The following is a 21,754-nucleotide window of genomic DNA, read 5'->3' on the forward strand; positions in this document are numbered from 1 at the left end:
GGAAACCCGGTTTCGGAGGAGAAAGCCCTGCTGGGGGGGGGACGCGCAGGGGGCTGGGGCAGCCCTGGCTAGGTGTGAGCTCCCCGCGACGTTCAGCCTCTTGGCCGAGCAGGGGCAGCTCCTGGGCACTGCCCCTTCCCCTCCTCCCGGTGTGTGATGCTCAGGGCTTGTGGACACCGACCATAAGTTCCTCGTGAGAGTGTGTGTGTGTGATATCGGATGGCAGGCATTGGATGTTGGTGGAGAATAGCAGGCTTGGAGGGGGGAGAATGGATTTGGGTTTGGTAAGGAAGCTTCTGCAGTGTTTAAAAAATGATTGGTGTTGCTGTTAGGTTGATAAACCTCTGGAATAGGAAACGCTGTGCATAATGCTCCGTATGCGTGCGGTGTCTTCGGCATCATTTGGCGCTTCAGCACTCACTCTTCAATACAGAGACTCCAAAACTAAGAAGGAGCATTAACCATTTAACCTCCAAAACGACGACTGATCTGCTGGAAAATTAACAGTGACCCCATCTCACGGCACGTGATCATGGAAAAATCACCATTTCGTTTTGGATCAGTCACCGCAATTCTGGAAAATATGAGGCGGTGTTTTGTGTGGCAGATGGTTCCTTTAAAAGATCTGTGGTGCTTGTCTTTTTATTTAAGACGTAACAGATCACATTTTGTGATGTTTTCTTTCTTACAGGTATGGAAAATAAATACTATTTAGCAATGCCTGAGGACCTTGCTGATTTTTTTTTTTTTTTTAATTATTTTTTAATTTTTGGTTGCAGCTACGTAGCTATTCAGTGGCTGCTCCAGATCTCTTTCTCCTTCACCTCACCCCAGTATTTGTCAGGCTTATCAGTGTTACTCCAGAGTTTCCAAAGCTCTGGCTATTACCAGAAGACCCCAGTACTAGGTGCAGAAAATCTGCCATCCTGCATTCCAGGCCCTCTTGTCCAAACCTGGCTGTGCCTGGCCCAGATAATGTTTATAACTTCCTAGCTTTATTCTGCAATACTGGTTCCTTTTCTTCCCTACATGGATTTATTTTTCTGGGTTAAATGCTGCCTGCACGGCAGGATCTGTACTGCATAAGCAGAGATGCCTTCCTCTAATGCGTTGTTTTCGTGACACAGGGTTTGAGTGCAGGAAAAGCTTCTGACAGTCTTGCTCCATCAGGGCCTTTCAAAAGAGATTCTCTTGCTGCCACCATCGAGGCCTTGCACGTTTGTGAGCTGATCTATGAAATAGTCGTGCATGGTGATACAGCCGTTAAACCTAGCTTTTGGGTGGTGATGTTGGGATTTATGCGTTTTGATCTCTAAAGTCTCTGAAAAATGCAAGTTTTCTCTTTTCATCTCATGGTCGTTGTCAGTCGTATGGATGTGGGGGGGCGAAGCAAAGATGCTGAGCCTCCTCCTGGGAGGTCAGAATTTATTAAACCAGTAAGATTTCAGTGGTGATCTTACCTTAAAATTGAAATGAGTTAGTGCTGCTTTTTGGTATGACATAAGGAAATGAAGTAAGAAGTCTTTGAAGGCACTTCAGGCTTCATAAATATTAACAATCTTTGCAGTCTTCGCAGAGAGGAAGGGCTAGGTTTTTTCTTTGTCTTAATGGTACAGTTTCCCTTGCACAGTAGATCTTCTTGCCTTGGCTAAAGAGTAGCGTTCAAATGCAAATCAAAAGTACCTTATCTGTGGTTAGTAATATGTGCGTTATTTGTGGCTGTCTTGTTCTTTTCCCCCTCCACCCTTTAACACTTTCTCTTATTTTACACTCTGGTAGTTGTAGATTTAATTCCTGATTTAGGAGACCAGATCCTCAGAGATGCTTATATGACTGAAGATGCAGCTCTTTGCTTCTGAGAGCAGTGGAAGGTAAAGACTCCTAACTTCTTCAGGTGCATTGGAAAATTTCTTTCTATTTGCATCCTGGGTCGCCACGTGTCTTCAGTTCTTACCCGTGTTAATGAGGAGGAAACCCGCTGGGTATGTTGGATAGCGGTATTTTTTAAACATGCTTTGAGAATGCCTGCAGTTGTCTGGTTTACTTTTAGTTTGACAACTGTGTCTCCACCTGAATGGAAACTGCAGTTCAGTTGAGAGGCAGCTTCTTACAAATCCTGAGTTATTGCAGCGAGTTCTTTGCGAGTGCCTGCTGAGAACATGTTGCCTGTCCTAGGTAAATATGCTATCAAGAGTGCATCAGGCTTGGAGTAGAGCTTGTTCCAGCTGTCTCAGGGACTGATGCAAACTAGTCTTTATTTCCTTGCATGCCATAAAAAAATAAGTGACTTTTAAAGTCAATTTTGAGCGTGCGTTTTTTCTCTTCTCTGGATGCAGGTCCTAGAGGTCACTGCTAAGTCCCTGGTGATGCAGCTTTCTGAGTGCTGCTGCCCTTCCGCAGGAGCTGACGTCTCCAGTTTAAAATAATAATAATAAAAAAAAACAACAGACGCTTCAGCCCTCTTTTCCTGATCCCGTCGATGCAGACGTTGGTACATCTTTTGACCTGTGATTAAGGGATTTATGACTCGGTTTGCGGGATGCACATGCCTAGGAATTGTCATCATTAGACACTGAGTCACATGGGTATGTGTTCCTCGGGTTGTGTGCGTATGGGCTTCTGTCTAAAACTTAACACCTTCCAGTTCTGGGTGAGCGCTCGCTTATGGTTGTGTGGGCACATCTTTGCTGGGTGCTGCTCTGGCTCTGCAGCAGCCACCCCACGCTGTGTTTTAGTCCATCAGGGCTCACCGGGCTGTTAGTGGATACTTGCTATTGAGTCTCCCTTTTATTGAGTCTCCCTTTTGGCATGCCCGAAGGTGAACATCTTTCTTATAAAGTAAACACGGTGAAGTTCAGACATTTTTTCTGCCACATCTGTTTTGTACGCTCACATGGGTAGCTGTAGTCAGTGTTGAATGTAACATTTAGAAACAGGGATTTTATTTTTGGGTCAGTGCTTCAGGTGAGGGGTAAATCTGTTAGTGGAGTATTGACAGCCAAGTAACGCTACTCATAAATGGGAGGGAGAGAGGGGAACAAGAAAAGGAATGAAGTGTGAAATACCACTCCATCCATGGGATTCTCATCAAACCCTGTGGGAGGGGACACTCTTGTTTCTTGAGTGTCCCCTCATTTATATCTATATGGAGTTGACTAAGCTGTTTTTTGAAGATCTTAAATCACAGAATTATGGTTTGTTTTGGAAGGGACCTTAAAGTCCACCCAGTTCCACCCCCCTGCCATGGGCAGGGACACCTCCCACCAGCCCAGGTTGCCCAAAGCCCCATCCAGCCTGGCCTTGAGCACCTCCAGGGATGGGGCAGCCACAGCTTCTCTGGGCAGCCTGTGCCAGGGCCTCACCACCCTCAGAATAAAGAATTTCTTCCTTAAGGGACACGACAAAATAATGTGGAAAAAGTAGTCAGCAGTTCTCTGTGTCCAAACGCAATGGTTAACAGATGCATTTTAGATTTCCAAAGTAGTCCCCTGAAAATAATGGCATAATATGAGAGGTCTGTACTTATCTTAATTAAAGAGAACAAAGCCATGCATTCTATGGTGGCCTGATGCATACAATTAGTGCCTGAGTTCAATTAGTTTCCAGCTGCTATAACCATGCTATCAGAGCTCTTGGTAGGACTGTCAGGGATTTTTATTAGTATCTGGCATTACTAATGCTTGGCATTTTTGCCGTCCTGTACAAGCCAGTTGTTCTTTCAATATTCATTTCAGGTATAAGGTTACTTATAGGGAGAACACTTGAAATTCACTGGTTTGGAAACCAACCAAGTCTCAGTGGCTGAAAGTTAATCTCTGAGCTTTCAGTGAAGGATCCCCGAATGTCTTCAGATGCTTAAAGCGGCGTTTATTTCATAACTTGAAGTTTATCGTTAGCTTAACTTTTGTAAAGAGGAGTCTTCACATTAGAAATGCGAATCTGAAAGGGAGCTGCTTAAAATAGCATGAGCAAGTGTTTTAGCTCTGGAGCCATCTTCAGGGGGAAAAAAAAAGTCTTCCCGTCTCACACTGCTGATTTTACTACCTGAAATCCCACGCTCAGGAAATGGTTTGTGTGTTTCTGTTCCCCTTTCTCTGAATTTCATCTGTGTTCTCAGGTGTGCACCGTAGCTGCGTTTTTAAACAACCTCCTGCGCTTCTCAAGGTTAAAGGCACTTTGTCATTGCTGGGGAAGTGTGGCAGTGCTGTACAGGGGCATGTGGATTTATAACTGTCTGCAGTGTTTAAGGAGTATCACAGCCGTAGGGATGGGGAAATGCAGAGCCTCTGGAGAAGGAGTTCTTGAAATGTTCTTTGAAGGCCGTGCGTAGCCCGTGCTGCTGAAAAGGATTTCTGTGTTCCCATTTGCTTTTGGTAGAGCCAGCTGATGTCTGTAGCTGTACAGCTTTGAGGTCGGTCCCTCCGAGTTGTGTGAGGACCGATGTGGGAGACAAAACCCTGCAATTTACTCCAGATCTTTGGAGCCTTATGGTCCTGTGCTTCAGGCGTAAACTGCTCTTCCAGACATCGCTGCAAAAGTAGGACCCAGCACAGGTTTTGTGCCAGGGACAAGGTGCTGCCAGGAGCTTGTGATTTTTTGCTTTCTGCATTGCCTGGAGAGGGTGGTGTGCCCAGCTTAGGCTCCGCAGGTCTGAGCAGCAGGGAAGAGACCGGTCTGTAAATACCTTTAAAATCCTGCTCTGGGGCTGTTGGGCCTGGGCTCTGAGCATTTAGGAAAAGATGCAGTTATCACAACAAGATGCTGTGTTGCAGCAGGAAAAAAACAGCATGTTCAACACCAGAAGATGAAATGTTATTTACCTTCAGTGTGACGGTCCTTGCTCTTAAGTAGTCCTTGATGAATACAGCTGTGACTACCTGATTTAAAACCAAGATGCAAGGCGATTTGTAATCCAAGATCCTATCTTGGGGATACGCTCACTTTTTTGGGTTCAGGGCTTTCTTCACCTTTCTTCTTCCTCACCTTTTCCCTCCTGGAATGAGGAATAATGCTTAGGGAGCTGTCTGCGTGTCCCATCCGTGAAGCTCCTGGCTGCTTCCCAGTGCTGCCCGGAGCCAAGGAGTGAGATTTCAGCCAGCAGCCATCCTGTTTGTGTGGGACAAAGGTGGCTGTGAAGCTCTGAGCTTGAGAGCAGCAATACATCCTAAGCATCCCTGTGTGACCGCGGCTAGGACAACTTCAGACTGTGCTCATCAGGTAATAATACTAACAAACAGCTCCTTAGAGGGCCAAGTCTTGCATCATCTTGCAAAGATACTGTCATTGGTTGGGGTAGGAATAAGCGAAGCATTAAACCACTCCAGTTTGATTAACTTTGTAGTATTTTGCACTTCTTTTATCCAAGATCTTCAAACTCCTCTCAGAGGCTAATCTATAAAGGAACCTAAAAGATACTGCAGGATATCTGAGATCCCTTTTTGTACAAAAATGAAGCATAGCTTGCTTTTGTGTAAAATGCTGCTTGGTCTCAACACTCCGTGCAAAAACTGTGATCACGCAATGAGGACTGTCCTTTCCAGTAAGCAGAGCAACGGACTGGACATGCTGATCCTTTAAGAGATCTGCCAGCTGCTACAGGATGCTGTACTCCCAAGTCTTGCTTGAGCTGTAGGAGTTTCCTGGAAACTTGCAGTAATTAAAGCTAACGTCAGGAGCTTACAAAACACTGCAGAAGTGAAGGCTGTGGTCTCCTTCGGATCATCTGGAGCTAGCCCTGTTTTGTTTCAGAGAAACGTTGTGAGTATAAAGCTTTTAAAAGGGTCTCTGCCTACTATATAGGTTTTTTGCTTTCCCTTCTCAGAGTTCCTTATGGGTGTGAAGAAATTATACACATTCAACAGCTCTTATTTTTACTTCTAGTTATGTGAAATAACTTGCCTAAGTAGGATAGTTCTGATTTCCCCAGAAAGCTCTGTATTAGAAATCATTTTTACAACAAAACTGATTTTTTTTTTTTTTCTAAAGCTACTTCTGCTTTTTTTTTTCCTGTTCTATCTAGTAGCAATCTTCTAGTTTTTGAGGGATCTGCTAACAATGATTGCATTTAATGCTGGATTACTTATCCCCTTACAAAAATGCTTAGGAAAAAAAAAGTCACAAATACCATTTCTTGGAATATTTTGTAGGAAGAACACAGAACTTGCATTGCTTAGGAGTTTGAATTTGACCAGCGAAGCTCTCTGGCACTTGGCAGTCCTCTCGTAAAGCAGAACAGAGACAACATATGCTTTCTGAGGGAGGAACAGTGCCCAGTATTTCCAGATTGGTTTTCCTGGTGGTGTGTGAGCCTGAATGTGCAGTATCTGCTTTGGTTTTCACTCAGATAAAAACAGTTGGAGAAGATGGAAGCTATTTATAAGTACCTTCCTATTTTTTGTTAATGCTTTGTAATTGCATAAATATTTTTTTTTCTTTATAGATAAGCTTTAAGCATTAAGCTATTATCTGTGACTCATTACTGTAGAATCTGCTGTTGGTGAGTTTTTATTGTCTTTGTTAAATCATGGAAAATCTTTCCATGCAGTTTATGTTTCTTTTTGTCTGAAGCAAATTACATCTGTTTATCTTACCCACTGGTGGCTTTGTTCTCAGCTGACTAGAAGCTCATGCTATCCGAGAGCTACAGCAGACCTCACGCATGGCACAAAAATTTCATGTGTGTACTTAGCTGGTGAACAATTGTGTTAGATGGTTTTTTGGAAACACTATGTGGACTTGGGCAAAAAAGTGTCTGTTTGCTTTATAGGTGGTGATTTGCTTTTCCACTTTCTCCTCCCTTTTCAAAAGCTTCAGCTAAACAAAGTGTTGGTAGTTAAACAGACTGATGTTTCATAGGGCTTCTTTTTTTAAAGTCCATGATATAATGAATTGTATAAATGCCAAAGTTGTTATGAAGTTAATAGTGTGTTATTGTAAATGTCAGAAGAAAAGTAGGTAAAGACAGATCTGCTGGGAATGCTAAGAAGGGGCTGGACCCCAAAGATGACTGGCTAACCACAGCTTGCTTGTTATCTGAAACAGGAGATGAGGAACCGTATTTAGGAAGTATAAGCATTGCTGGTGCTTGTGAACCATGGAGGAAATACCAGACACCAACGCTTGAAGTAGATTATCTGCTACTGCCATACGTATTTTCTTACTTACGGATTGATCATCATTTGAATAAACTTCCTTTTGTTTTCATACGAAGATTAACCAGCAGATTCAACTCTTAAACTAAAAGGATTTTTGCCAAATACAGTGACAAGAGGAATGTGAGCATTGTAACTGGGGCACAGGGAACAGCAAAGCACTCTCCCTGGCAAGGTGACATGGAAAGCTCGTCTTGTACTCAGCCAGCTAAAGAAAAACCCTATGTTTAAGGGGATTCAGTGCCATGTGGTTCAGTAGTACTATCATTCCTGAGGGAAGACAGCTTCTTGTGTGCCCCCATGGGATCTTGCATGCATCCTTGTGTAGGGATGCCAGTATGGACTGACCTCTTCTGTAGCCTTGTCAAAGTATATGCCCAATCTTTTCTCCAAAAGCTTGTTTTTTTCATTTTATTTTATTTTTGATATATAAACTCATGTGACCTTTTAGTCATAGGGCTAATTATAACACAGATTGGGCCCAGCTTTCACATGTTATTGTTTGACTTGATTCTCAGGTACCCAGAAGACTTTCCACTTGCTGGCCCTGAAGGTACTTTTCAAGACCAGACAAACTTTCTTACGTGTCTTCTGGGTGGTGTGGATACCTCTTCTGAAGGACAATCTGTAGCAGGGCATGTTTTTTCTTCTACTTTTATAATGCAGCACTTGGAGGCCTGATGCCTCTGCTTTGCCACAGGCCATCAGAGTTGAGTACAGCAGTAAAAGCCCAGAACAGTCCTTGATTAAAACTGCTCTTTAGCTTTTGAAGGTTTTATACTATCCAATAAACTGAAAGGTTTGGCAGGCATAAGATATGAACTGTTTTTTTGCTATGTATTTATATATTTTTTAATCCTGATGGCTTTCAGTCCCTATTTCTTGTCTCCTCCATCCTGTGACTTAGGCCTTGCTGAAGACGGGCTCTTATTTACAGCCGCCCAAGTCCCTGTTCAAGGTTAGTCAGCCTGTCTAGATCTTGCAGGTGGGCGAAAACCCCAGATACCTATAATGAAGAAATCAAAAGTTGTCATCTTTCTCTCTTATCCTCCTTCCGCTATTCCCCTTCCAGCAAATTTGGTGCTCCAAAGTTGGTTTTTGGACAAAGACATGGGCCTCCTGGAATTTCTAATGTAGTCAAGAATTATATATGTATTTTTTTCATATTATATATTATATATCCAAATCAGAGATAAGGGAGAGTTCACTAGTAGTTTGATCTTGTCCTGCAGTCTTCAGCATATTCAATGTAAAAAAGCTTGAGCTCCATTTCCGTGACTTTGGGAGACTGTATCTGTTAAAACATTTGTACAGTGTAAACAAAAGCCTTGCTACCCCCAGATCAGAATTTGAGTGTGACCGATAATTAAGTTTTTAGAATTTCTCTGGAAAAGTGAATCCATGGTTTAATTTTTAAAATCCTCAGTTTTAAATATGTGACTGTTAATGAAATAACCAGCACTAAGACAGAGCTGGAAGGAGTCTTTATTAGGACTTTTGACCTGAAAAATAAAGTATTTTTTTAGAAGAAGAGATTCTGAGAGGAATTCTTTGTCTTTCTGATAAAGAAGGGTGGCACCTCTACAAAAATCTCTCCTTGTGAGGCTTTGAAATGTGTGCAACTCAAATGATTTTATTGTGGCTTGTGTGTGCAGGGAACAACTCTTCTTGCCTCTTCCTTTACCTGCACCCAACCACGACTGTTCAGAAAGATAAATCGTCTGTATATGGCTTTTTTCTTCAACAACTTGGGCCTTTTTTACCTTTATCATTACTGACTGAATTGTCATCATGGCATAAACACACCTGTCAGCTCAAGCAGTGTAATTCTGGCCCTCGTCCCAGTCTTAGAGGCAGACGTATAAATGCCATCCTTTATCTGCCTTTTAAATTGCTCGTCTGATTGAAATGATGACTGAATTAGTCCTATTCACATTCCTTCTACCTTGGTTTCTTTACTTCATTACTAAACTATCCATTGTGCTTTTTTTGAGTCAGTTTAGTTCTATTTCAGGTCTGAAGCTGCCGTGATGTGCCAGGTTACTGCTTACTGTCATGCCATTTGTATTGCTTTAGCAACCTGATTGGGTTGCTGGTGTGTTTGTGACAGGGAAATATTTTGTTTTGAAACAGAGCATGCAGGTAGTGTGCTAGGCCCGCCTGCGTGTGCAGGCTTGGTTAAGAAACTCTCTGAGGAGCTGATCCATGAAGTGCTAACAGCGCTGGCTTCATGGGTTACTTCATGTCTGGGATCAAAAAAAGCAGACTGGCAGAGCTTGTTTCTGCCTCTTCCTTGTGTCCAGTACATTTTGTGTTGAGATGCAGTTGAAATACTGCTAATATGGCTGTATCGAGAGAGGAACCGGCTTCTCTGGGGAGAAATGCCACTTAGCACAAAATTACCCTTCAGTGGTGCTGACAACAGTAGGTTCCCCCTCAGTAGGGGAGTAGAGCTCGATATGTTGATGTGCCCTGATTTATTTAAAGACCTGCTCCAAGATAACTTGTTCCAGTTGTTTCAGCAGCTTCAAAAATGTAGTTGATAACTCTGTATAATTTTTATTTTGCCACTGGAAACATCTGCTGTTACAAGGCAGTAGGATATAACAAGTGCCATTAAAATGTTAATTTCCTACCAATGCAGCCAAATTAATGAGAACTGGACTAGTTTAAGGTAATAGCTTCAGCTGGCCAGTTAGTTGTTAGGAGGAGGCTTTGTACCTTTCTTACAGATTTATGTAATGCATCATTTCTGTGTTTCGTTGAAGTTGTGCAATTTTTTGTTCAGTTTTCCTCAACTCTGTGCATGCTTTAAGGAGGCTTGAAAATTTAAAAGGAGTCTATTCAGACTTGTTTCTTACGTGGTTGCCTGAAGAATAATTGTCATAAGCTCTTTGAAAGCCGGGTAAAAAAGCTGAAGGCTGTTACATTAAATACTAGAAACTGCTATGGTTTTACATTTTTGATCTCAAAGTTGTATACAAAATTGCTTGAACTAAAGGTCTAGTCACAGAACTTTTGGAGAGGTTCTTCAGTCTTTGCTGGAAACTGACCTGGACCTGACTGAGCGATGAGACCATGGGAAACAAGCACTGGTTGCAGAGCGCTTTTTTGAGGTGGTTTCAGGATTTTGGCAATGCCTCAGGCCTGACTGTGAAAACTGGTTGTTGTCCCAGAGTCTGCAGTACCTGGAGTGGAGTTTGAGTGTCACGGTAGAGTGACACGGAAGAAAAAAAGCAGGGGGAAGAAAAGGTTTTGCTGCTGAGTACCCCCCCTAAAGAAGGTGACTCAGGAGACTGTAGGTCTTAATTCATTGCCTTGTGATGGCCAATAGTTCAACATATTTTTGAGGGTTTGGCAAAGTCTTAGAGTTGCCTCCTTGTAGAATACAGCTGTGTATTTTCATCTTTCCCCTCCTCTTCTGCACTGGTCACGTATGTAGTTACGTATGCCAGCCTGCTGAAGGTGGACAACTGAGCTGAGCTGTGTGTGTCTGCAGTGGGTGGTGATTGCTGACGGGTGTTTGTTTGTGTCATTGAGTGTTTTGAGTGACGAGGTATTTTAATTTTTGTTTGCAAAATGCCAAATTGATGGATTTGGTTTTGTGAACTAATAAAATTTGGGAGAAAAGACAAGAATGTGTGGGAAACATTACTGGAGTCATTTATTTATTTATTTATTATCCTCTCCTCTGTATTTCCTTACAAGTATCTGGCTTGCTTGCTCTGTCATTCTTTGTGAGGTTATTGCACTTCCCAGCACAGGCTTGTGTTGTCATTATATGTCTAAAATTGTTAATGGGGCAGGGAACAATCTCTGCGGGGCCTAATGTTTACATTTCTCTGCCAGCTGGTTATTTAACAAGTCACAACTGTCAGCATGTGTGCATTTCTGGTGTCTGTCTTCTGCTGAGAGCAGTTAGTGGTATCACCAAAATTGGCTTTTTAATTTTTTTTTAACCACAGTTGATACCATGTGCAGAGAGTTCGGGGAAGGAAGGTAAAGACAAAACGCAGGATACATGTATCTCTTGGGAGAATCAGATCTGAGGGCAAAGATTCCCACTGAATTTTGCTGTGCAAAGAATGTTAAAATAAACATGTGAACTGAAAGGTGTGCAGTTAAGCTAGAATACCCAGGTGGTTTACTGAGAGAGTTAATGTACAGGGTAGTGGGCACTTATATTCCTTGTGGCTCCTCTACTTTCTCATCGGGTTGGATGCTCTGTTACCTGCTGTGTCTATACAGGTTTGTAACAACCTAAAGCAAAAGCGTTTTTTTTTTTGTTTGTTTGTTTTTTTGTTTTTTGTTTTTTTTTTTTTAATTTAGGAATGCTAATCTAAGTAGTGTGGGGACAAGAACAGATATTCTGCATACCGAAGGAATGATTTGGTTGGAAATTTGAGGGAACGGAGGCTTGTCCCTGTAACAGAGATTAGCTTGAACAGCAGAGTTTTCCAAACTGAAGCCTGCAATTTCATTGTTTTTAGAGAAGTGTGTTAAGTAGCCAGATTATTTAAACAATTAATTGCAGTCCAGAAATCAGAACTGTCTTTTGGGTGCTCTGATTCAGTTCTGGTTATAACCAATGTGCCAACAGTGCAAATGGATTTACTTGGAGAATGATGCAGTGAAGAAATGGAAAAGAGGTCCATGACACCTAGAGGACAAGTACGGTGCTTTCCTTTGTAACAACTTTCTCTGTTATTTCCAAACTTTGTCACGTGGAGTAAATATTCCTCTAATCTCTTCCCAAGCTGTGTGATAAGGAAGGAGGTTTTTTTCCAGAGTGGGCAAGTTCTGCCCAGAGGAGCTGCTGTGTACTTTTCCATTGGTTTGGTGGGATTTTGATCTTGAATGTTGTACTCTGTGATAAGATTTGAAGAAATAGTTTACATTGCTCCTCTGAGCTGCTGGATAGCACAGACTGCCAAAAATTAAGTTGCTGTCTGAAGGAAGATTTACTGTATGAAACTTGCTGCTTATTCCTTCAGTTAGTGTACTTGGATAAATCCCTCTTAGATATGTTGTGCAGCACAGCATTTTCACATGGTGCCCTTTCACATATCTGTGTAGGTTTTTCCACAATGCTTCGTGTCCCTTCATTTAGAAGTTGACATAATGAGGAATTACAACGCTGTGTACTTACCTAATCTATGCAGTGATTTATTTTTTCCAGCCCCCTTCCTTCTATGCCTGTAGCATCAACTGCAGGAGCGTTTTCAGGTTTCTGTTGGAAGGAGAAGGAAGGAAGAAGGAACAGAATGAGATGTGGCACTGTTTCTTACATAGAAATATGTGGGATTTGGGGATTATACACATAATTTATAAGCTCAAGGCCTGTATATAGGAGGGAAAATTAAGATTTTTAATTGTACTGTGGTTATAGTTGACATGTGCTAGCTTGTGTGTAATTCATTTCTTATGTACCAGAAATGTTGAACATTGTTACTTATGAGAGGAAATTCATCATTGATTTCTGTAGTTGGCACATCTCAAACACTTGTTAATTTTTGATATATTTTATTTTTGTATTAGAGATATTTCAGAGGCTTAATAATTTTTTCAGATTGCAGTAGAATAGCTCAAGTTGGCAGAAGTTATGCAGTACTATACTCAGAATCACCACATCCTTGAAGCCTTTTTGTGAAAATTCATACCTAGATGGATTAATGATATGTGTAACTTCGGTTACTCACAAAACTGTTAATGTTGGTTTCTGCTGAATTCACTCTAAATTGTGCAAAGCCCCTCAAAGTAAACTGTCTTGCTTTACTCTGTATGATGGCCCTTAGCCACCTTGTCAGTGGGGTACCCATAATAACTGAATGATTTGGGGTTATGAACTTTGATTGATTTGTGAACAAAAAGGTAGGAGAGTTCATTTTATCATTGTATATCTAGCATAGCAATTATGTATCTGTAGTCTTTTGTGTGATAGGTCAGTAACTCATTTTGTGTGGTTTTGACCTGAGAGGAAATAAAATACTTAGGTAGCTTGGCACTGTGGCGCGTTTGAAGATGTGCAAGGTGTTGTAAGGGCTACGACAGGCTTCTGTTTGAGCAGTGAGTTGCATGCTCTCAGCTGTGCTGAGCTGAAGAGCACTGTGTTAGCCAGACTTCAGTCATTTGCAGTGAGCTGTGTCCTGCTGCAAATGTATACATGTAGCTCTTAGCACTCTCTCTTTTTTTTTTTTTTTTTTTTTTAAAGAATAGCAAAGCACAATATTTATTGGAAAATAAAAAACTGCACTTCAGATTTTATGCTTTTGGTCTCTTTCTGAAGATTACTGGGTGAGCTACGAGCAATCACCCAGAGCAGATGAAGCTCTTGCCTGCTGCTGAGAGACTGCTCCAAGAGGTCCAAAACTGTTCTTCATACCTCTTGGCAGGCTGTTGTCAAAATGCCTTTCTCTAAGCCTGGATTATGGTTCATTTTTTATGGTGTGTTTAGTTACTGTACTCCTCTAATTTATCTGTATTTATCATTAAAAGATGATGACTGTGTGGTTCAGATTGTGGAAATATGTGGTCAGTGTTGAACAGGTATAGCTGCACTAGTCTCAGTAACTTGTACTTTGTTTACTCGAAGTGATAGAATGAAAATTCTTCCTCAGTGCTAACAGGACTTTCACTTTTTAAACAGTGTAGTGATCACATTTCATAATAAACTTATTAGCCTGAATAAGATGTTCCATGCCAGTATGTGTACTTCCAACTTCAAATGTTTATTTTAAAGCAGAGTATAAAAGGCCAACTTTATTCCGAGTGTTATGTCAAGCTAGTCTTCGTGTATTTCCTTTAGAAGAGTGGAAAAGGAGATGCACGCCGTGAAAACCTAACCTTAGCCCATGTTAGATGTCCCCCCAGTCCCCTGGTCCCTTTGCTTTTATGGGCAGAACTTGGGCCCTGGCTTTGTACTTGGCTGGAGCTGGGCCAGAGCCGGGCTGGCTGGGCCTTGTCATCCAGGAGGCTCTTGCTGAGCTGGTGATGTTCTCGTCTTCCCATCCTGACCAGCAAGCAAAAAGCAGTCAGAGAGAGGAAGCAAAAAATGCATTTTGCCCATGTAATGCTGTGACAGGCTTCCCCTCTGTCCTTCAGAGGGGCTGAAGCTCTGGCGTAGGCCTGACTTCTGAAATGTGCCTTATAGCAGCCTCATAAACATTGTCTTCAGGGTGAGATTTCACAGCTGTTTAACTTGATTTAGGTGCAGGTGGCTGCTGTACCGGGATACTTTCTCCCTCAGCCCATGACCAGAAACCTTTTCTGTGAGGGAGGCACGCCAGCTCCAACGCTGTGTACAACCATGAGTGAGCCTGAATGGCTGTCTGCTCTGATTAAACCGACCCTGCCAGAAAACAAACACAAATTAGTTGGATCAGCAGTGAATTGATAAACCGCATGAGTGGTCAAGTGACAGAAAGGCTGTGGCAGAAGTGACGAGGGTTGCTCCCTTCGGTGCCAGCCTGCGATTGAGCTGTCTTCAGGCTCCAGCATGCCTGACCAGGAGGCGCTGAGGGGAGAGCGGTGGGAGCTGGTGACCAGGATGGAAGTGTTTCACCTGGAGGAGGAGAAGCTTTTACTCCTGTCCCTATGTGCTACCTATTTGGACCATTATTTGCCGTGTTCGAGGGGCAGAGGAGATAAAAACAAAAATGCTGAGAGGCTGCCTGTTGACTTGTGGTTTGAATCTGTGGGCTCCTGTCACTTGAGCTTGTCTGCAGGCAAAGTGGTTTTCTTGCAGGGTATTTGTGGTGGTGCTTTTTAGATGGTATAGTAAATGTTTCACTTTTTCACACGAGGTAAAAATGAGCTTTATCTTCCTGGTTTGGGAGTTGGAATTTCCACTTTATCAATGTACAGAGGAATTGATTTAACGTACCTTGTTAGTACTATGTCTCATGATGAATGAGCAGCACAGGTGTGTAGGGCGTCAATGTAATGAGGAAGGGATGTGATTTTGGCAGTGCATTTTTTTCCAACTGGGACATTAAGTGAGGGATTAAGTACAAAGTACACCTACCACAGCTGCTTAGTCGCAATTGTCCCTGCTCTGGGTTTCTTCACATGGGTGTGTGACCTGTACAGGTATGTGTGTATGGTTTTGTTGTGTTCTTTTTGATGACCCCTCTGTGCCTCCCACAACTTCTCAGTGGAAATCAAGTCCAGGCCCACAAATTTCAAGTGGCCTTGGGGACTGTCCCTAGCAGTGGGACTAGCAGCCCCACCTTCCATGGAGGGGCACTGGAGGTGCCTCCTTTGGTTTGTTTCAGAGCTCATCCCCAGGTTACTGAAGGATTAAGACCAATAGGTTGCACAGGTCCAAACCTTTGCAGTGATTGCTTGGGTCATTTTGGGACCCTTCAGCTTGAGATGTTTGCCGAATATGCCTGAAGAACTCTGTGGCAGGGGCAGGACCAGAAGCAAGTCCTACAGCCGCGTTCTGCCACCTTTATTGTGCGGCCGTGTCCTGTGACACCCCGCTTCCCCCAGCCCTTCTGCCTGCACCAGCCAGGACAAAAATCTTGAAGACAAATCACTTTCATTGTACGGCACTGGTCCATCGCCTAGGCAGCTTCATGTCAGGTGCTGAGTGACACGGTAGTCTCTTTTGGAAAAAAATAGATTTCAGCATAATGCATATTCATGAAGCTGAATTATGGTTGCTGTGACAACCTCACCACTGGCAATCAAGATCAGTGTTTTAAACTTCTGTCTCCAGTGTCTGGGTTTCTACCACAGTGGATGTTACACATACTATTATTTTTTTTCCTCCCTTAGTGGACAATTTAAATTGTTTTAGAGCTGTTAATTAATAGCTGCATGTAACTAAGCTTGTAACACGTCCAAGCACAGCTTCCTGCTCGTTTCCAACTGGTGTTAATCGAGTGCTGTGGAAGTGGGGCGCTTTGTGGTTGGATTTTCTTTGTTCGTTTTTCTTTATACTTGCAGGAAAAACAAAGCTGAAATAGTAAGCATAATATTTCCCCAGGCCTTAGGTAGCCTGACTGATAACATAATCTCTCACGCCAAAAAATGCAACAAGATCCATCCCTGTACAAGTTCAGTGTTTTAAGGACTCCTGACCCCGAAAGGATTAGGTGCTTTTTGTCGGTGTTACTCAGAAGCAGTAAATAGTTCATGCTGTATGCTCAGTCCATCATGTCATAACCCTGGGGCCAGAGTAACATAGTTTGAGGAAGACTTTAGCAGACCGTGACATGAAGGCAGTGACTAATTTCAGGATGAGCTTGTGGTGGGTTGAGCGTGGGGAGAGCTTAGCTCCAAAGGTCGGGTCTTGCCTGTTTGTTGATGTCAGAAATCGAGGGCACTTGTGCAACCTTTCTGACATTTGGAAGGTGTTTGTAGGCTGCTCTTGGCTGGTCTGACTGCATGTTTGGCCCAAAGAATTGCAGTTTCTTTGTTTCCAACAGGTATGAAGCACATGGCCTTCTTCCTAACCACTGATGGCAGGCAAGAGGCGTTCTTTTCGGAAACCGACTGTGCCCTTAAAGCTTTTCTTTCCAAGGCTCTCAATCGGTTTGTGGGTGGGGGTGTTGAAGGAGGGGAACCGGACTGCCCAGCCGCGGCAGCGCTTGGGTTTTGTGGAAATGATGACAACATTATGTACAGAGAACTTAATGTATTGCTCAGTCTGGGCTGAGCTGAGGTGGTGTGCTCTGGGGACACAGCACAATTTGGGACAGGGCTGTGTTGGGAGAAGGTTGCGTCCCTTCTTCCCTGCGCTTCAGCATCTTCCTGAGTTGAGCTTAATGCAGTTTTCTTGAAAGATACCAACTTTATCTGCGCAAAACCACTTCCTGTTGTTCAAGAGAAGAAGCAGTGAATAAGGTTTGGTTTTCTGAATAGATGTGAGCCTTCTGGAGAGCAAAGTGGGAAAACTGTGTGCACAGGGGAAAGAGAAACTGAACAGACAAGGATCTCACAGTGCAGTCAGTTGATCTTTCTCTGGTTAAAGTTTTTGAAATATTAATAAGTACAAAATGTTCAGACAATGGCTTGAGATGAGATTCTGCCCATTAAAAAGGGGGAAACTAATGTCGAGAGGGAACCTTTTGCACAAAACACTGTACAGAGCTGGTCTGTGAACTTGTTGTAGGCTTTGGTATTTTACCAAGGGTTCCAGTTTTAGTTAGGCATGTCCTGAAGAAAACACAACGAGCTTTGTTTGCAGTACTTTAAGTATCAGCTGGTACATTCATACCATCCACGTATCTCTCTGTTCCTGCTTTCCTGTCAAGATAATACACCGGAGCACTTCGGTGAAGGAGTAATGAATACCTCATGTAAGCCTGATACTTTCCACTCCCTCCGTTTGCATGTCCCTCCCTCATGATAAGACTGAAACATCCTGGTGTTGACACTTGCCTGTGTTTGTTCACACGCACACAGTTGTGCTCTTGCTGAGTCCCAGCACTCTTACCTTTCACTTCTGTAGAAAGACATTTTGAGATTCAAAGGAGGATGTGAAGGAAAATGAGGTGTGAAGATGAGAAACCAGCGGTATGTTAGATTTATTTTGATTTTATTTATGTCTTCAGCTTTCTGAAATGCTGTTTTTCTAGCAAAAGGAGCACAGGTGCTTCAGTGGTTGCTTTGCTGTGTCAGTTTGCTATGGCCTTTGGACTTTATATTAAAGTTCATCCATAATGTTCTAGCATTGTGTGTGTGTGTTTTTTTTTTTTTTTTTTTTTTCCCCAGGCTCCCAATGAATGCTTGCTGAGGAGATGCTGTTTGACTTTGTGTAGTGGCTCTGCATTTTGTTAACAGATGAGGAAAACGAATCTCAGGGCTGCGAAGCAGAGCCCTTCCCCTGACAAAAGTGCACATTAAACTTTAGCTGTTGAATCTCTGCAAGGTCTGCGAGACCTCGTACCCTGATTCAGCATGTTCATGTGTCAAAGACTGGATGTGAAGAGAAAACTGAAACCTCTAAGCAAGTTTTTTGGTGCTCATGCTGAGGGATGAGTCTTCCACAGTCATGCAAGAGCAGATCGTGTTAGTCTCTTGCAGGGCAGCAAGGGATGCTGGTGTTAACTCGGGACCTGCCAAAAATCTGGCAGTTTGTGGGGGGAGCGGTGCTATGAAGGGGTGAGGGCATTTTTCATAGGAGCAAGCCCTGTAACTGATACCCCTTGGACTGTGCTGGGCAGGCTGGCTCTGGGCATTCCCCAGCAGCTGGTTACCTCCTCTCTGAAGCCTCTCTGCAATTGCAAGCGGGGAAGCTGCTCCAAATCTCCTTGCAATTTTTATGTGGAAATTTGGGGAACCCCGAATTTTTCTCCTTATCAGAAGTGGGAATGTGTGCATATGTTGTTTCTGGGGTTGGAGTCACGGTATGTTAGTTCAAATGAATGTCTCATGGTTATTTTGGGGTTAATTGAGGTCCCAAAAAATGTTGTTTCTTCTCCGGCCCTCTGTAAAAGGGGTTAAAAGCTGTAAAAGCAGCTGGGTATTAATGTCAATTAAAGAAACCTTTAGAGATATTTTACTGTTCTGTTATTTGTTTGTTTTTCAAATGTGAAAAGTGCAGATCTTTTTCACTTATCACGCCCTCCCTATGTACGTAAGCTGTTACGAGATGATTTGGGACTTCGGGATAATTTTACCAGGCTGGTATTTAATTTTGCTGATTTGACCTCTGCCACTGCAACGAGAGAAATAAAAGCCACCTTCTTAAAAAAAGCCGGGTGCCTGAACAGCCTTGCTTGCAAGCACGTTAATGTAAGATATCCCGACGATATTATGGCAGGGGGTCTGGGAGTATTAATAGATCTGGCTGAGGTGCAACAAAGTTGGACCTAAATCAGTCCTGCACAGTCAGCGTCTGCCTTGTTGCACTCTGTGCTTTGCGTGGCAGAGCTGGACGTGGAAAAGATCGCTCATTGCTTGCATTAATAGCACGGCCTTTGTGTGGAGAAATGATCTTGACTGGGGAGAAGGGATTTGCTTTTCTTTTCCTCAAATCAATAATTTACGAGGGTGATAGCAGGCTTATTTGTCATTTTTTTTGTAGTATGCTATTGAGAACAACTGTTGTCACTTATATGACTGTTAGGAGGTGAGTGTGTGTTCACAGTGCACGGAGTTAAAATAGTTGTGTTTCTTTCTGTTGGTAGTTAGCTCAAAAGAAGGAGACGTGGGCCTTCATTCTTGCTCGTAGCTCTGCAAGTACAAAGCTGCATGCCAGGTTTGGTGATGCTAGTAGGGGATCTAACAGCCCGAAACCTAGAGCTGAACTAGCTGGGGCTGGGATCTGGCTGGGTAGTTGGGAGAGGGGAAGGGGCTCAATAGCTGTGGTGTGGAGCAGGTGTTTTGGTGTTTAGTTACTGTGTTTTACAAGAAATGTAATTACAGGTCAGAATCTGGCCTTTTGTCTTACTAAAGACTCATTTGCTTCCTCAAGGTTAGCTAGGTTTCATCCAAGTCACTTGGAATACAAAATCTTTGAGAAGCTTTTCTTCTAGTGAACATGAAAGTGTTGAAATGTTGCTGTATTTATTGATCATTGTCTTAAAAAATAAAAAAGTTGCTCGTTGGAAGAATAGGATGCTGGCATAAAAAGCCTGTCTTGGAGTGCGTGCTTGGATTGCGGCCAAGTAATGAGCTTCCATAGGAGCTTGTTGGCAAGCTTAGGTTTTTGCTTGGGATCATCTAATGTAGGTAAGTAATCTGTAAGCCTGGTATGCTCGGACAAGTTTCAGACAAAATATTAATGTTTTAAATTATAACCGAGCAGGTATTTCTATATAACAGCTTCTTGTACTTAAAATACTTCGAAAAATCCCTAGGAACGTGATTCTTTACTATTTCCTTTTTTAATGGTCAGCCTGATCAAAAATATTTTAGGAAATACTGACACTGATGGACCAGGGAGGTGATCGTCTCCCTGTGCTCAGCTCTGGTGAGGCCGCACCTCGAGCACTACGTTCAGCTTTGGGCCCCTCAGCACCAGAAGGACATGGAGGCCCTGGAGTGTGTCCAGAGCAGGGCTACAAAGCTGGTGAAGGGCCTGGAGCACAAGGCCTGTGAAGAGAGACTTAGGGCACTGGGGGTGTTTGGTCTGGAGCAGAGGAGGCTCAGGGCAGACCTTATTGCTCTCTGCAGCTACCTGAAAGGAAGCTGTGGGGAGCTGGGGGTCGGCCTCTTCTCACAGGGAACTGGTGACAGGACCAGAGGGAATGGCCTCGAGTTGTGCCAGGGGAGGTTCAGGCTGGCAATGAGGAGCCATTTCTGCTCAGAAAGAGCAGTCAGGCACTGGGACGGGTTGCCCAGGGAGGTGGTGGAGTCACCGTCCCTGGGGGTGTTCAAGGAGAGGTTGGACGTGGTGCTTGGGGACATGGGTTAGTGGTGGCATTGGTGGTGGGGGGTGGTTGGGCCAGATGATCTTGAAGGGCTTTTCCAACCTTAACTTAACACGATCACTACCCCATCCGTATTATTTCTGCCTGTAGCCGTGCCATTTGAAAGTGCTGTTGTGGCTGGGCAGCAGAGGGGCTTGGTTTAGAACTGCCTTGGTGTGGGTCTGACCCGCGTCCTAGGTAACACTGGCTGATCGCAGATGGAGATCTCTGAGATGGGAAGGAGCATGGCAGTCTGTGCCAGTGCTTATCAGAGGTTTAAACTGCCCTGATAGCATTTGTTCTCGAGTCGCTATTAATAGCAGGGCCCACAGATATCTCTGGATGTGATAGCTGACAACTTTCCTCATCATATAGGCAATGAATGAGCAGAAGTGTTTCTATTTTAAACTCAGCTTTGACAAGTAATAGAACTTCAAAGAAAAGCAGTTCATAGAAAATAACCTTGGGGAGAGTTACCACAAGAGGCTGAAGAGGAAGAATAAACACACGGCTGCAACCTGAAGGATCTCCGATAAAGGACGAGGCTGGTTTTTCTGAGCCAGCTGTGCTCAGGGGGATTTGTATGAGCTTCAAACCTCTGTGTTTAAGCTAAGGGTGCTAATAAACCTTGGCAGAGTGCAAACTGAGGCAGGTCATGAAGGTAACGATCTGGTTTGAACTTGGTGCGATTAGTTGCTGCTGAAGTGTTGGAGGATCTGCAGGGAAAGAATAGAAGCTCTGTTGAAACGAGGTTTGTGTTAGGAGGTGATGTGCAGTCATGTTTCTTCTAGTGATGAGGAGGGCAATCTGGACTATGGGGAAAGAGGATGGGAGGATGGTAATGGCAACAAGAGCATCAATGCAGATTTTTACCTAGCAGAAGTTCTTTGAGGAGAGTATTAGAGCATCCCCTGTGTGGAGGTTTCTGAGCTGAAGACCAGAATTTGCACCAAAAAAAAAAAAAAAAAAAAAAAAAAAAAAAAAAGTCTGTGGCTAGCTTGCAATAAACTGCCAGTGCTAGTTTTCTGAAGTGGCAGGATCAAAGACCTAACTTTTTATTTTTTATTTAAGTTGGAGCTTGTGACCTTTTGTACATGGTGTGATAGGTGTACAGCATTGAATCGGGCTGCTTCAGGGGGTCTAGTTTAAATCATAAGTGATGCAGTGCAGTATTTTAGAAAGCTACGATTACAATAAGTTTACATATGTTAATTCAGATTTCTTATATAATCTTTTAAA

At 43.1% G+C, this 21,754-nt stretch overlaps 1 protein-coding gene across 2 annotated transcripts in view; it reads left to right on the plus strand.

The window, feature by feature from the left end:
* Positions 1 to 21,754, plus strand: part of GRAMD4 (GRAM domain containing 4) — a 78,221-nt gene that overhangs the window by 1,533 nt on the left and 54,934 nt on the right. The gene's annotated exons all lie outside the window — the stretch shown is intronic.

The sequence above is a fragment of the Aythya fuligula genome, chromosome 1 (genome assembly GCF_009819795.1).
Source record: "Aythya fuligula isolate bAytFul2 chromosome 1, bAytFul2.pri, whole genome shotgun sequence".
In the NCBI taxonomy this organism is placed as follows: domain Eukaryota; kingdom Metazoa; phylum Chordata; class Aves; order Anseriformes; family Anatidae; genus Aythya; species Aythya fuligula.